The sequence below is a fragment of the Monodelphis domestica genome, chromosome 5 (assembly GCF_027887165.1).
Source record: "Monodelphis domestica isolate mMonDom1 chromosome 5, mMonDom1.pri, whole genome shotgun sequence".
Taxonomy (NCBI): domain Eukaryota; kingdom Metazoa; phylum Chordata; class Mammalia; order Didelphimorphia; family Didelphidae; genus Monodelphis; species Monodelphis domestica.
The window spans coordinates 125671819-125687803 of record NC_077231.1 but is presented as its reverse complement, the minus strand read 5'-3'; the positions used below and the strand labels follow the sequence as shown (position 1 = coordinate 125687803).

Genomic DNA, 15985 nt, shown 5'->3' with positions numbered 1-15985 from the left:
AGTCCAACTCTGAGTTAGAGATCTCTTTGATCTCCTGGAATTAAATATATATTCTTCTGGCCTCTGGTCCTCTTTTTAAAGATCTTTTTCTCTTGTGTCACCTCCCCTAAATTTCACATCTACCAATCATAGCAGATGCTCATCTCCAGGACTGCCCACTCTTTAGTTCACACCTTCTTTTGTTAGATTATACTTTTTGGGTTACTTAACTTTTTTTGGTTAGTTCACCTTTTGCAGTTACTTAACATCTTTTTGTAGTTAAAATTTATGTTTATTTATGTTAATTTTTTAAATTTATGTTAATAAAAAGGGTAGATCTACTTAAAATACTGATTTATGACCTTTTGGGGAATAAAATTTAAAAATGGATTATGGATTACAATTTAATCATCAAAATAAAGGGGATTACAATTTAATCATCAAAATACAGGAAGAGCTAAGTGTCTTCATTGTTCCAATCAGGAGATAGCTAAATCCAGTATACACAGTAGCTAAACATTTCATGTCCACTGCTTGTCATAAAATGAAACCATGTCAAATTATTGCTGGTTCCAAAAATTTATGTACCACTTTAAAAAGCAGAAGTTAGGAGAAAGTATTTTCACTATATGGGAGATAGTATATACAGTGGCAAAGAAATGAGAAAAGAAATGATGTATGTAAGAAATATTAAGAAGTCCAATTAGGCTAGATTGAAGAATGTATGCAAAGAAAATATAATATATGTTGTCTTGGGAAAAGGTTAAAGTGAAATTGAGGAGATCTAACCCCAGACGTGTTCATAGTTAATCTTAGAAATAATTAGGAGCCATTGGAATTTATTGAATAGAAGAATGGCATGGAAGACTTCCGGTCAAGATGGCGGCTTAGAGAAAGCTAAAGTTCAGATCTCCGGAAACCCTTCCCTACCGAACTCAAACTATATGCTTCTAAGGCACCGAAATTCAAAACAAACAACAGCATAGACCCTGGGAATCCTCCTCCTGGACCTGGACCTGGATCAAAAGGTATGGCCCCCCCAAAAGCCAGAACACAAGATCACTCAGACCTAAGGGGTAGGCAGAAGGAAGGTCCCAGGACCCATCCCCCCAACCCAGAGCGCTAAGTCCGAGGCAGCAGAGGGAACCTCAGAGCCTCAGGGCCGGCTATCCTGAAGGCCTCACCCTGAAAAAAACCTGACCCAGTCGAGGGGGCACCCAGACAGCAGGGAAACAGAGAGAGACAGGAGGAGCCTGTAGCCCCCTGACCAGATCCTTCCATCTGAGTTTCACCAAAGGTCCCTGCCTCAGGACATACTCAGTCTGAAGTTAATCCTATCACCAGCCCTCAGAGCTCCAGGAAACCACGGCCCCTCACCCCTCAGAGAGCAGGGTCCTCTGAAACAACAGTAAACCTCAGGACTGGCAAAAGGGCCTCAGGAGCCAGCTATTCTGAAGGCCACATCCTGAAAACAACCTGACCCAGTCACAGGAGCACCCAGACAACAGGGAAACAGAAAGAGACAGGGGGAGCCTGCAGCTCCCTGGCTAGATCCTTCCATCCAAGTCTCAAGGTCCATGCCTCAAAGCATACTCAGTTCAACCCAGAGAAAGTTAATCTTATCAGGAGCCTCGGAGATCTGGGAAGCCGCGGCCCCTCCCCCCTCAGAGTGCTGGCTCTCGTGGCCAGCTAAGGCACAGAAACAAACACCCTGAGGAAAGGGCCGAGCCAGGCTCAGAGCGTGGAAGTAAGGCAACAGAGAAGCATCAGGAGGGAATTGAGGAGGGCAGTAACACAGAAACACCAACAATTCCTGGCTTCCCGGGGAAGACAGAACAACAACTGCATCGAACGGACAATCTGCCTAAAGATAAAACCTCTGAACACCAGACAGAGATAAGAAAAGCTAGTCCTCCTCATTCAGATAGAGATGGAAAACTCCACAGAAGCACAAAAGCCCCGAAATTCCAAGAAAAACAAGAAGAAGGGGGTGACTTTAGACACATTTTATGGAGCAAAAATACAAAATACAGAGGAGATAGAAGAGGAAACACAAGCAAATGCTCCGAAACCTTCCAAAGGAAATGTAAACTCTCCACAAACCCATGAAGAATTTGAATCGGAAAGGATCAAAAAGATGGAAGCCTTCTGGGAGGAAAAGTGGGAAATAATGCAAAAGAAATTCACACATCTACAAAACCAGTTTGACCAAACTGAAAAGGAAAACCAGGCTTGAAAGGTCAGAATTAGGCAATTCGAAGACAACGAGCAAGTAAAAGAGCAAGAATCAATAAAGCAAAGCCAAAAGATCAAGAAATTAGAAGAGAACATAAAATATCTCACTGACAAGGTGACAGACTTGGAAAATAGAGGAAGAAGAGATAATTTAAGATCAATTGGACTTCCAGAAAAGCCAGAAATAAACAGCAAACTCGACATCGTAATACAAGATATAATCAAAGAAAATTGCCCAGAGATTCTAGAACTAGGGGGCAATACAGACACTGACAGAGCTCACAGAACACCCTCTACACTAAATCCCCAAAAGACAACTCCCAGGAATATAATTGCCAAATTCCAAAGCTTTGAAGCAAAAGAAAAAATCCTACAAGAAGCCAGAAAAAGACAATTTAGATATAAAGGAATGCCAATCAGGGTCACACAAGACCTTGCAAGTTCCACTCTGAATGATCGTAAGGCATGGAACATGATTTTCAGAAAGGCAAGAGAGCTGGGTCTTCAACCAAGAATCAGCTATCCAGCAAAACTGACTATATACTTATATACTTCCAAGGGAAAGTATGGGCATTCCACAAAATAGAAGATTTCCAAGTTTTTGCAAAGAAAAGACCAGAGCTCTGTGGAAAGTTCGATATCAAAAAACAAAGAGCATGGAATACCTGGAAAGGTAAATATGAAGTAAAGGGAAAAGGAGAAAAATGTTATCTTTTTCTCTTACCCAAACTCTCTTCTATAAGGACTACATTTATATCAATCTATGTATACAAACATGTGGGAAAAATGTAATGTGTAAATAGGGGGGGAAAGAAAGACCAAATAGAATAATCTTTCTCACACAAAGATTCACACGGGAAGGGGAGGGGAAGAAAACTCCTATAAGAAGGAGAGGAAGAGAGTTTTTACTTATACCTTACTCTCAGTGAAATCAACTCTGAGAGGGAAGAACATCCAGATCCATTGGGATCGTGAATTCTATCTTACCCAACAAGGGAAGGGAGAAGGGAAAACCAAGGGGGGAGGGGGGAGGGAACACAAAAAATGGAGGGAAGAAGAGGGGGTAGGGGGAGGGAACAAAAAGAGAGGGACTAGAAAGGGAAACATATCAAGGGAGGGGACTAGGGGGACTGATTTAAAGTAAATCACTGGCTTAAAAGGTAGAGCTGAAGAAGAAAGGTTAGAATTAGGGAAGGATATCAAAATGCCAGGGAGTCCACCAGTGACAGTCATAACTTTGAACGTGAATAGGATGAACTCACCCATAAAACGTAGACGAACAGCAGAATGGATTAGAATCCAAAACCCTACCATATGTTGTCTTCAAGAAACACACATGAGGCGGGTAGACACCCACAAGGTCAGAATTAAAGGATGGAGTAAGACCTTCTGGGCCTCAACTGACAGAAAGAAGGCAGGAGTGGCAATCATGATATCTGATAAAGTCAAAGCAAAAATAGACCTGATCAAAAGGGATAGGGAAGGTAATTATATTTTGTTAAAAGGGACCTTAGATAACGAGGAAATATCATTAATCAACATGTATGCACCAAATAATATAGCACCCAAAATTTTAATGGAGAAACTAGGAGAATTGAAGGAAGAAATAGACAGTAAAACCATATTAGTGGGAGACTTAAACCAACCATTATCAAATTTAGATAAATAAAATAAAAAAATAAATAAGAAAGAGGTAAAAGAAGTGAATGAAATCTTAGAAAAATTAGAATTAATAGACATATGGGGAAAAATAAATAGGGATAAAAAGGAATACACCTTCTTCTTAGCACCACATGGCACATTCACAAAGATTGACCATACATTAGATCACAGAAACATGGCACACAAATGCAGAAAAGCAGAAATAATAAATGCAGCCTTTTCAGATCACAAGGCAATAAAAATAATGATCAGTAATGGTACATGGAAAACCAAATCAAAAGCTAATTGGAAATTAAACAATATGATACTCCAAAATCATTTAGTTATAGAAGAAATCATAGAAACAATTAATAATTTCACCAAGGAAAATGACAATGGCAAGACATCCTTTCAGACCTTTTGGGATGCAGCCAAAGCAGTAATCAGAGATAAATTCATATCCCTGCGTGCATACATTAACAAACTAGGGAGAGCAGAGATCAATCAATTGGAAATGCAAATAAAAAAACTCGAAAGCCATCAAATTAAAACCCCCCAGCAGAAAACCAAACTAGAAATCCTAAAAATTAAGGGAGAAATTAATAAAATCGAAAGTGATAGAACTATTGATTTAATAAATAAGACAAGAAGCTGGTACTTTGAAAAAACAGACAAAATAGACTGGTCAATCTAATTAAAAAAAGGAAAGAAGAAAAGCAAATTAACAGCATCAAAGACGAAAAGGGGGACATCACCTCCAATGAAGAGGAAATTAAGGCAATCATAAAAATTACTTTGCCCAATTATATGGCAATAAATACACCACTTTAGGTGATATGGATGAATATATACAAAAATGCAAACTGCCTAGACTAACAGAAGAAGAAATAGAATTCTTAAATAATCCCATATCAGAAAATGAAATCCAACAGGCCATCAAAAAACTTCCTAAGAAAAAATCCCCAGGGCCCGATGGATTCACCAGTGAATTCTATCAAACATTCAGAGAACAGAGTTAATCCCAATACGAGTTCTACCAAACTCCTTTTATGACACAAACATGGTACTGATTCCAAAACCAGGCAGGTCAAAAACAGAGAAAGAAAACTATAGACCAATCTCCCTAATGAATATAGATGCAAAAATCTTAAATAGGATACTAGCAAAAAGACTCCAGCAAGTGATCAGAAGGGTCATCCACCATGATCAAGTAGGATTTATATCAGGGATGCAGGGCTGGTTCAATAGTAGGAAAACCATCCACATAATTGACCACATCAACAAGCAAACCAACAAGAATCACATGATTATCTCAATAGATGCAGAAAAGGCATTTGATGAAATACAACACCCATTCCTATTAAAAACACTAGAAAGCATAGGAATAGAAGGGTCATTCCTAAAAATAATAAACAGTATATATCTAAAACCATCAGCTAATATCATCTGCAATGGGGATAAACTAGATGCATTCCCAATAAGATCAGGAGTGAAACAAGGATGCCATTATCACCTCTACTATTTGAGATTGTACTAGAAACACTAGCAGTAGCAATTAGAGAAGAAAAAGAAATTGAAGGCATCAAAATAGGCAAGGAGGAGACCAAGTTATCACTCTTTGCAGATGACATGATGGTCTACTTAAAGAATCCTAGAGATTCAACCAAAAAGCTAATTGAAATAATCAACAACTTTAGCAAAGTTGCAGGATACAAAATAAACCCACATAAGTCATCAGCATCTCTATATATCTCCAACACAGCTCAGCAGCAAAAACTAGAAAGAGAAATCCCATTCAAAATCACCTTAGATAAAATAAAATACCTAGGAATCTATCTCCTGAGACAAACACAGGAACTATATGAACACAACTACAAAACACTCTCCACACAACTAAAACTAGACTTGAGCAACTGGAAAAACATTAACTGCTCATGGATAGGTTGAGCCAATATAATAAAAATAACCATCCTACCCAAACTTATTTATCTATTTAGTGCCATACCCATGGAACTCCCAAAATATTTCTTTACTGATTTAGAAAAAACCATAACAAAGTTCATTTGGAATAACAAAGGATCAAGGATATCCAGGGAAATAATGGAAAGAAAAACACAAATGATGGGGGCCTTGCAGTCCCAGACCTCAAACTATATTACAAAGCAGCAGTCATCAAAACAATTTGGTACTGGATAAGAGACAGAAAGGAGGATCAGTGGAATAGACTGGGGGCAAGAGACCTCAGCAAGACAGTATACGATAAACCCAAAGATCCCAGCTTTTGGAACAAAAACCCACTATTCGATAAAAACCACTGGGAAAATTGGAAGACAGTGTGGGAGAGATTAGGAATTGATCAACACCTTACACCCTACACCAACATAAATTCAAAATGGGTTAATGACTTAAACATAAAGAAGGAAACCATAAGTAAATTGGGTAAACACGGAATAATATACATGTCACACCTTTCGGAGGGGAAAGACTTTAAAACCAAGCAAGACATAGAAAGAGTCACAAAATGTAAAATAAATAATTTTGACTACATCAAATTAAAAAGCTTTTGTACAAACAAAACCAATGTAACTAAAATCAGAAGGGAAACAACAAATTGGGAAAAAATCTTCATAAAAACCTCTGACAAAGGTTTAATTACTCAAATTTATAAAGAGCTAAATCTATTGTACAAAAATCCAAGCCATTCTCCAATTGATAAATGGGCAAGGGACATGGATAGGCAGTTTTCAGATAAAGAAATCAAAACTATTAATAAGCACATGAAGAAGTGTTCTAAATCTCTTATAATCAGAGAGATGCAAATCAAAATAACTCTGAGGTATCACCTCACACCCAGCAGATTGGCTAACATGACAGCTATGGAAAGTAATGAATGCTGGAGGGGATGTGGCAAAGTAGGGACATTAATTCATTGCTGGTGGAGTTGTAAACTGATCCAACCATTCTGGAGGGCAATTTGGAACTATGCCCAAAGGACGATAAAAGAATATCTACCCTTTGATCCAGCCATAGCACTGCTGGGTCTGTACCCCAAAGAGATAATGGACAAAAAGACTTGTACAAAAATATTCATAACTGCACTCTTTGTGGTGGCCAAAAATTGGAAAACGAGGGGATGCCCTTCAGTGGGGAATGGCTGAAAAAATTGTGGTATATGTTGGTGATGGAATACTATTGTGCTAAAAGGAATAATAAAGTGGAGGAATTCCATGGAGACTGGAACAACCTCCAGGAAGTGATGCAGAGTGAAAGGAGCAGAAGCAGGAGAACATTTACACAGAGACTAATACACTGTGGTATAATCAAACGTAATGGACTTCTCCATTAGTGGCGGTGTAATGTCCCTGAACAATCTGCAGGGATCTAGGAGAAAAAACACTATTCATAAGCAGAGGACAAACTGTGGGAGTAGAAACACCTAGGAAAAGCAACTGCCCAACTACAGCGGTTGAGGGGACATGACAGAGGAGAGACTCTAAACTAACACTCTAATGCAAATACTAACAACATGACAATGGTTTCGAATCAAGAACACATGTGATACCCAGTGGAATCACGCATCAGCTATGGAGGGTCGGGGGTGGTGGAAAAGAAAATGATCTTTGTCTTTAATGAATAATGCTTGGAAATGATCAAGTAAAATATTATTTAAAAAAAAAAGAATGGAATGAGAAGAATTGTTCTTTGGGAATATTGCTTTGACAATTGTGTAGAAGATGGATTAAAGAGGATAGAGACTTCAGGCAAGAGAAACCATTTAGGATAGTGTTGCAAAAAGTCCAGCAGGGAGAAAATGAAGACCTGAACTAGCATGGTAGCTGTGTGAGTAAAGAGAAGTTCTCTGATATGAGATGTTGTGAAGGCAAAACCAATGAGTCTTAGTAATTGATTAAGGGAGTTGGGTGAGGGTAAATAACAAGTCAGGAATTCCTCTAAAGAAGGGTGTCAAACTTAGATAGAAATGGAACCTCTAAACCATACATAAGGATCCTTGAAGACCTTATTTTGACTTAGAAAACCATGCATCTTCATATATTTCTATTTTTGTTAATTTATTTTGTTAAATATTTCCCAATTACATTTTAATTGGGTTTGGATTGCACTCTGAATCATGGACCACATAAGCTGGTAGGCTAAGTGTTTGACCCCTCTACTTTAATGCAACCCTGTGAGTGACAGGAAAAATGATGGTTCACTCTTCTGTAAAAAGTGCCAAGAAGGTTGTCAAGTAGAAGTCCCTATGGCTGATTCTGAGCAAAGGACCCTAGCATAAAGTGACTAATCTGCTTGGAGATAATAATATTAGTTCTAGAGGGATCTATGAAGAGGTCTAGTGGCTTCTTTTCTAGGCAAAACTAGGAAAACAAAAATGAAAAGTTTTAAACGTCAATTGTAAATAAAATTTATGTTGTGTTAAGCCTTCAGTAGTCTATTGATTATAAAGTTAAAATAGTCATCACCAGGCTAGTAAAATTTAGCAAATCAAAAAAATACACAGGTTTTCCTTACCTCTCACATTTCCTATAGCAAAAAAACAGAAATTCTTAATGTCAACAAAATTATCTTTATCTAGCAAATAATTGTTCAAAAAAAGTAAATAACAGGTAAGTAAAACATTTCAATATCAAAGCAATCTTTAGTAATTAACTGTGCCACCCCTTATTTGATACCATATAATGAATGAGAGAAAGGGAGAGTGGAGCAGAATTTCCTTGTTCCACCACTAGAATTCCATTTCTCTTAGTAAGATTCTCTGAATAAACAACAGAGATGTTGCAAAGGGAGAACCAGTGAAACTTAGAAACAGATTATATACACATATATAGCAAAGTTGTATTGGGGAAAACAACAGGAAGGTAAAAGAATGATATATGGCCAGTCTGAACTCATAAACATCCAGAATTATAGAGCATTGATACTTTAGCACATTTTTTGAAAAAGAATTATAGAACTTTTTAAAAGTAGAGTTGGAAAATTTGTAACAAAGTAGTTTTTAAAGTAGCAGTTGCATTGGATCTGCTTCAATGAATTCTGTACTGCCAGTCCTAGAAAGCAATAGAACCATTGGGGCAGCAAAGTGACCCAGTAAATAGAAAAAACAGGACTGGACACAGGAGGTCCTAGGCTCAACTCTTACTTCAGACACTTCCTACCTATGGGACCAGGGGCAAATCACTTAGCCCCAACTGCCTACCCCACTAATGCCTCTTCTGCCTTGAAACTATTACTTAAAGAAAGAAACATAACTGAATATAAAGTTCATTAGAAGGAAATAAGATTAGAAGTGGAAAAGTGATAAAGAAATTGCTAATTTTGAGCTAATTCTCACTAACAGGGAGAAAAGGTTCCCAAAGGAGAAATGATGGGAGCCTTGGGAGAAACTAACCAACTGTTCCATTTTAAAGTCTATGATAAAGAAGAAGACTGAGCATAGTCTGGCATATTCCCAGGTTTTGGCAGAGTGAATTTCAAAAAGCTCAGAGAAAAGATAGGTAGGATCCCATAGCCTCAATTTCTGCTGTGGAAATCAGGCCAAGAGGGAGGGGAAGTAATCTAGAATGAAATTCTAATAGCACAAAATCGAACAACTCTAGGGAAGAAGAAAATTGTGAGTGAAAATTTCTGAAGTGTGGTCCTCTGGGCACTCTCCCCAAATGTTGCTATCTTTTACTGATTTGATACTGCCCCAGGATTGTTCTTTGCCTCCTCTGACTTTCTTTAATTCTACTCTCATTTCCTTCTTGTCTCTACTCTGTGTTGCTCATAGTTGCTCCATGGGGCAACTAGACCCTACTCTGCATCTTGTCACATATTTAGACCAACAAAGTGCCAAAGAATCTTTCCTTCCCCAGAATGACAGGATAACTCTGAGTCCCCTTATGTGGCCCCCTAAAACTTGGGCTTTAGCCCACTAAAATAAAAAACCAGAGTTCTCCTGCCAGGCACAATCTAGCTCAACAAGTTTCTATGATCCCAGGGAGATTTCCCAAAGTCTCCATGACAACTTATCTTGGGGAAGGAGAGAGAAGATGGCCCTAACTGGGGTTATAAAAGGAAAGGAGCGGTGTCAGTAAGCAATAAGCTTCAATTAATGGCAAAATGCAAAAGGATGGATTGTAGAACAGCAAGTAAGCCATTATTGACCAGTGTGCCTGGCAAGGAATTATGTATATCATAAACCTGAGAAGAAAGTCTGGAGGCAAGTTGACAAGGACTTTAGATGCTAAATAGAGCCATTTATATTTTGTCCTAGAAGTAATATGGAGGTCCTGGACCTTTAACACTTGGGGACTAACATGGTCAGGTCTATGCTTTGGGAATGTTACTTTAGCAACTGTGTGGAGGATCATTTGTCAGGGAAAACAATTAGAGAGTCATGATACTAGTCTATGAAAGAGGTGATGAAGGCCTGTACAGGGGTGGGGGCAGTAGGCCTGCTATTAGAGGGAAAGGGAGAGAAGCAAGAGATGCTATGGATGTAAAATTCACAATTTTTTCTACCTCATTTGATAGGAAATTTGAGTGAGACTGAAGAGTCTGAAATGACTCTGAGATTATCAACCTAAGAGACTAGAAGGAAAGTAATGTCTTCAGCAGACACAAGGAAATTCAGAAGAGAGGCTGGTTTATAGAGAAAGATGATGAATTGTTTTGCATTTGTTAACTTTGAGGGATTTAGGAGATATCCAGTGGGAAATACTCAAGAAGCCTTTCTTAGTGCAGGACTGAAGCTCAAGAAAGAGAATAGAACTGGATACCTAGGTGTCACTTCCACAGACTAACTAACTAACTCACAAACTAACCCTTGGGAATTGGTAAGATAGCAAATAGAAAAGAGAATGAAATTAAAGGGGTTCCGAATAGAGCCTTAAGGCACACTACAGTTGGGGATGAGAGGAAGGATTGATTCATCAAAAGAGAGTGAGAAGGAAAGAACAATTATACCATTCTAGACAAAGGGGACATAGAACATTATAACTCTTTCCCCTTTAAGTTTCAAGTTTTTATTATCTTCACTGAGCAGAAGTAATGAAATCAGTTTAATTTTATTTTTGCTTTAATTAGTTTTTTTAAACATCCAAATTAGATTTGTAACTTAAAATTTTGATATCAAAACAGTTTCTAAAGATATCTCTAAAATTGTTCGTATACATTAGCAGCAACTTAAGGAGTTAGCAACCTATGATACGTAGATTTAAGCAAGGACAAAAGAATAAGGGTGGCTTCTTCTCAAAGAGAAAAATAGAATAAGAAAACAAAAGAAATGTAGAGGCAATAAACTTCAATACTGCTAAAAATGAGGAACTAGACAGTGAGGGTTCAGTACTTAGAGCATGTTCAGATTGTACTGATGGGTTATACAGAGCATGTGCAGATATTTTATTCCAATATCCAATCTGATTCCAATTCAGTGAATGGACTTTGGGGAACCTATTTCCATCCATTAGTTATTGAAGGGCTGATACAGTATTACAATGAAATCTACTAATGATGACTTGGGATGTGCTGAGCTAGAACTCAGTTCACATAAAAGAGAAAAAAAGGAATGATGCTAATCTCTTAAATACTTTTGACCCCTTCCTGTACTCAAGAGGGTCAGAGCCACTATGAACTGCTATGTAGGTGCAGTAGCAAGTTGGGTTCCTCCATCTGGCTGCCATGTATCTGTGAGCACATGATACTTCTGTTTCTTTTGTAAACACAGAATAAACAGGATAGTGCGTTCCCCCTCATCAAATGCCTTCCAGCAGAAATTGAATGACGTTGGCCAGGAGATGCCTAAAGATGATTCCTGTTCAGGTACAAGTTGTACCAGATGACCTCAAGATTTCTTTCTGCTCTGATATGCTTTGATATACTCTATGTTTCAATAGGATCTGTACACTGGTAATTAACATCTGTTCACTTTGCACACAATAAATATGATTGAATCCTTACTTCCAATTTAAGCATGGTTCTTAGGTCACTATGTTAGTGTGCTTAGTGAATGTGTTCTTCACACATGATATGAATTAATAATCATTAGAGTTAGAACTGAAAGGGATCTGAAGATTATCTAGCCCATGGAAGTTAATAACTCACCTAAATTCACACAGGTAGTAAACAGCAGAGCTGTCTGAATTTTGAAAACTACTCCACCCTAATCAGACCATACTTTAGAAGATCTGATTTAGCTATTTCCTGATCAATAACAATGAAGATACTTGGTTTAACAGAATCAAGTCTTGGGAACTCTACATTTCTCCACCTTACTCAGTTTAACAAGCTCAGGATTCCTGCACCATACTCAAAGAATTATTTATCTGAGGAAATGGCCTTCAACAGACATGTATGGAAAAAGTGGACAGACCCCTGGGCTGTCCTAAGTCAAGCTAAGCTATCATTGGTACAGATGAGATGCAGGAAAGTGACATAAAACTGTCTATATAAGGCACATCACTGGCTCTCTTCACCCTCTTTCCCTGGAGAGGCAACTCTGCCTGGCAGCGTACTAGGCGTTCCGACATCTTGGAATGGTGGCAGTTATTTTTCTAGGTTTGGCGGTGAGTTTGCCCTTGAGCTGATTCAGGTTAGGGCATCTCAGTTGATCCCTTTTTGGAGTTCAGGCTGATTCCTTCTTCCTTCACACTCCAAAACCTTACTTTCTAGATTTTCTGATCTTCCTGCCCAGTACTAGCCAGGCGGGAGAAAATGCTACTCCTTTTTCTTCTTCCTTATCCTTAATCTCCTCCACTATCAATTAAATCACCATAAAATTTCCAGCTGACTTGGGTATTTTATTATTTGGGATTTTCCCTGGCGACCAATTAAATTTAGATTTAAGTTACAACACTAAAATTATCTTTACCAGACCCTTGAACTCCAAATATAGTGTTCTTTCTACTGTATTCTTATTAGTATCTAAGTTGAAGAATCAGAAATTCTAAATTAGTAGACTGAATTAGTGTATTTTTAATTTGTTTCAGAGAAGTTCAATATAATAAATATTTATTAAAGCCCTACTATGTTCAAGGACCCATGGGATTCAAAGACAAAAACAATACTGTACCCTTTCCTCCTATCACTTCAATTCTACTTGAGAATGGAGCTACAGGGATAGCAAAAATTATGTACGGGATAGGTGAGGTGGGGTGTGATAAAGATGAGACCCAGACAAATGGATCTATATGTATTTGAAAAAGAATAGGGAACATTTTCATAGAAGGGTGTGGAGGGGAGAGTAAGGGAGAGAAACCAGCCCTAGAGCTGAGGAAGATGAGGATTGTAAAAGGAGGAGATGAAGAGGAGTACATTCTGGATATATAAGACAAAATGACATGTGCAAGTAGACAGAGGTGAGAGATGAAATTTCAAGTTCCAGGAACATAACAGTTGGTAATCCTGGTTCGCTAGAGTAACAGAGAGTAAAGGAGAGTAAAGAGAAATTAGACCACAAAGGTATCTGAAACTTAGACTGTTGAGGGGGATTTCCTATTGATTCTAGGGAAATGAAATGGTCAGATCTGTGCCTTAGGAAGGCTATTTTGCTGTCTGGGTAGAAGAAGAATTAATTGTGCCTTCAGGAGCATAAATAATATGACATTCATCCAATTAAAAATATTTAACTTTCTATTTCACAGAAAATTGCATGGTGATTATATCCCAGTTACTGGTAATTCTGACACTTGTTGGCACCAGAGCAAACTAAAAGATTGAGATTTATAGACATGTGTGATTATCACTGACATTTTCATAGCCAACATTTATTTACAACACTTATGTGTCAGAGATCTCTTTCCAAGTTAGACTTTGTTGTTTCCATCTTGTGGATTATAAACCAGGTGGGAGTCAAGATTATAGAATGAGTTATTGACAAAAGTAGAGTACTAGAAAAACTCACAGACTCTATAAACCTACATGCATAGACTCTTCTACATATCTAAATATAAACATATACATTCATCTGTTCACACAATAATTGTCACACAAATGCACATTTCCACATGAACAATCATTTTATCAAATGCAGGATTTATTTAAAAGGCTCTTGTTCAGTCTGTTTATCAAAAGATAGACCCTGATATAGAGCTCACTGCAAAGCAACAGGATTTGAGGCAGCTCGGGGTTTCCTCTTCAAGTAGGTTTAAAACTTTTTTTTCTTCTAATCAACTTCCTTCCTTTTTATAACTGCCAGAACTGAGAAGCAAGAGCTGAGAGGCAGAGGCACCCCAGAGGGAGAAAAGAACGGCTGCACGTAAGTTCAAATACCACAGGGAGATCGGAAAGCCCAAGGGTGGGGGAGAAAGTGAGGAATCTCTGGATCTAAGTGGCCCTTTATTTTTCCTGGGAGAGGGTCAGGATACCTTATTTACTGACCTATGGAAAGGAGTGTTGGGGGAACAGCAAGGATGGCTTTGCTGTAGTAGAAAGGGGAGTCAAAAGGAGATAGCCCTGAAGAGAGAAGGAAGGGGGCAGACACCTGCCACCAACAGCCCAGATTCCTAAATGATGGTCAAAGGTGGAGGCTATCTGTGTATATGTGTGTGGATCCAGGGAAGGGTCCCCAACTGAGATAAAAGCAGGCATCAGGCCAAATTGAGGAGTGGTTGGAAAACTGTAAGTCAAATCTGCTATGGAAGGTCTCAGTGGATGGCGGGTTGGGGTGGAGAAATGTGGTTTCCTGTTTTTAAGCAGACTTTAAGAGTAGAGAAAAAAGACTCAATGTTGTGCACCAAATTTAAATTATTCTCATAAATGGATTTTTTGGTGACTTATCTGGAATCTTTATAAACTACAACCTCCACAGAGTACAATGGAGTTTAACAATACAAGGAGAAAGTGCTGGTAGGAAACATTGCTATTTATTAATCAAGCGTGCCTGCCTAGTATTTCTAAAGAGAACATCATAAAATGAAATCCTATAGTGAGCTGAGCACAGACACTAACCCCTATTCTTGCCATGATTTTATTACTTTACAAAAGGAAGCAATTGCAAACAGATCGAATATGAAAATAAACAAGAAAACACACACAAACAATCTATTAAATCTCAGTCTTCTAAAACTATTGGTGTGGCCTTAGGTAAGTCAATCATCCTCTGAGTCTTAATTTTCTCATTTTTAAGAAAGGAATAATAATGACCCCTTACTGTTCTGAGGATGCCAGCCATTCCTGTCACTAGCATTGTCTATTACTTTATGAACTTTTAAGGGCTTATAGAACCGCTTCCTCAACCCTCCATCTTTTCCATACACTCCCTTTTTATATCCTAATCTAGCCTGTAATGAATCTCTAGATTTGGTTAAGGCTGGGTGTTGCACTGGCAACTTCTTGTGATGGGCATAATTTTTCCTGAGAACCCCCCTCCCCCCAGGTAACAGTAGAGTAGAGTGAGGTAGCCTTATCTCATACTCTATTTCCTTTGGTTCAAATTGCTCACAGTGAAGAGGGTTTAAGAGACATTGTGAGTTATTCTGTTTTTTCAAAGAAGAGAATATGGTTATGTGCTGGGAAGAAATCAGCAGGGAAAAGAGTTATTTATTTTTATATATTTTATTCAATGATTTTGCCAATTTTGCCATAGAATTCCTGCTATACATACATGTACATCATAGAAACAAACATATTGCAAAATATGAACTCTTCGATGGGTATAGACTTTAAGGAGTCTAATCCCCATTCTTGATGTTCGATGGATGTGTCTTATTCACAGAAGCAAGGTCAGAAGTAAAATTGCCTGGAATCCAGCAGGCTGCTCCAATGCTGGTACTTGGCTTTAGCTGGCAGAGATTTATTGCTAGGAAAGTGGACCCTGGTTTGAAGGAGTTATTTACCATTAAGCTGCCTAGGAAAGGAACTCTGTAAAAGGAGAAGTGTCTTGCAGGATTCTTCAAGAAGCAAGCCGCCTTGAACAGTGAAGCCAGCAGAGAGAAAGTGGCTAAGATAGAGAAAGGCAGGACCAAAAATGAAGTAAGGGAAATTATTACCTGGGAAGGCATTTTCTGAAGTAGTCATTGGGCAAGTGTTTTTCAGTCCCATGACTTGGGCAGCTGTTCTATTGATGCTAAGTCCTCACTGCTGTCACAATGAACTACATTTCTCAGTGCTTCAGAAACTCCTGTCATCTTTGAGC

The 15985-nt window shown here is 38.3% G+C and overlaps 1 protein-coding gene across 2 annotated transcripts in view; it reads left to right on the top strand.

The window, feature by feature from the left end:
- The first annotated feature begins 12336 nt into the window (after positions 1-12336).
- The window catches only part of ARHGDIB (Rho GDP dissociation inhibitor beta), a 29653-nt gene continuing 26004 nt past the window's right edge, over positions 12337-15985 (top strand). For both annotated transcript variants that reach the window (XM_007503607.2, XM_001363951.4), the window contains exons 1-2: positions 12337-12416; positions 14048-14107. The gene's annotated coding sequence lies outside the window, so the exon portion shown is untranslated. The remainder of the gene's footprint in view (positions 12417-14047; positions 14108-15985) is intronic.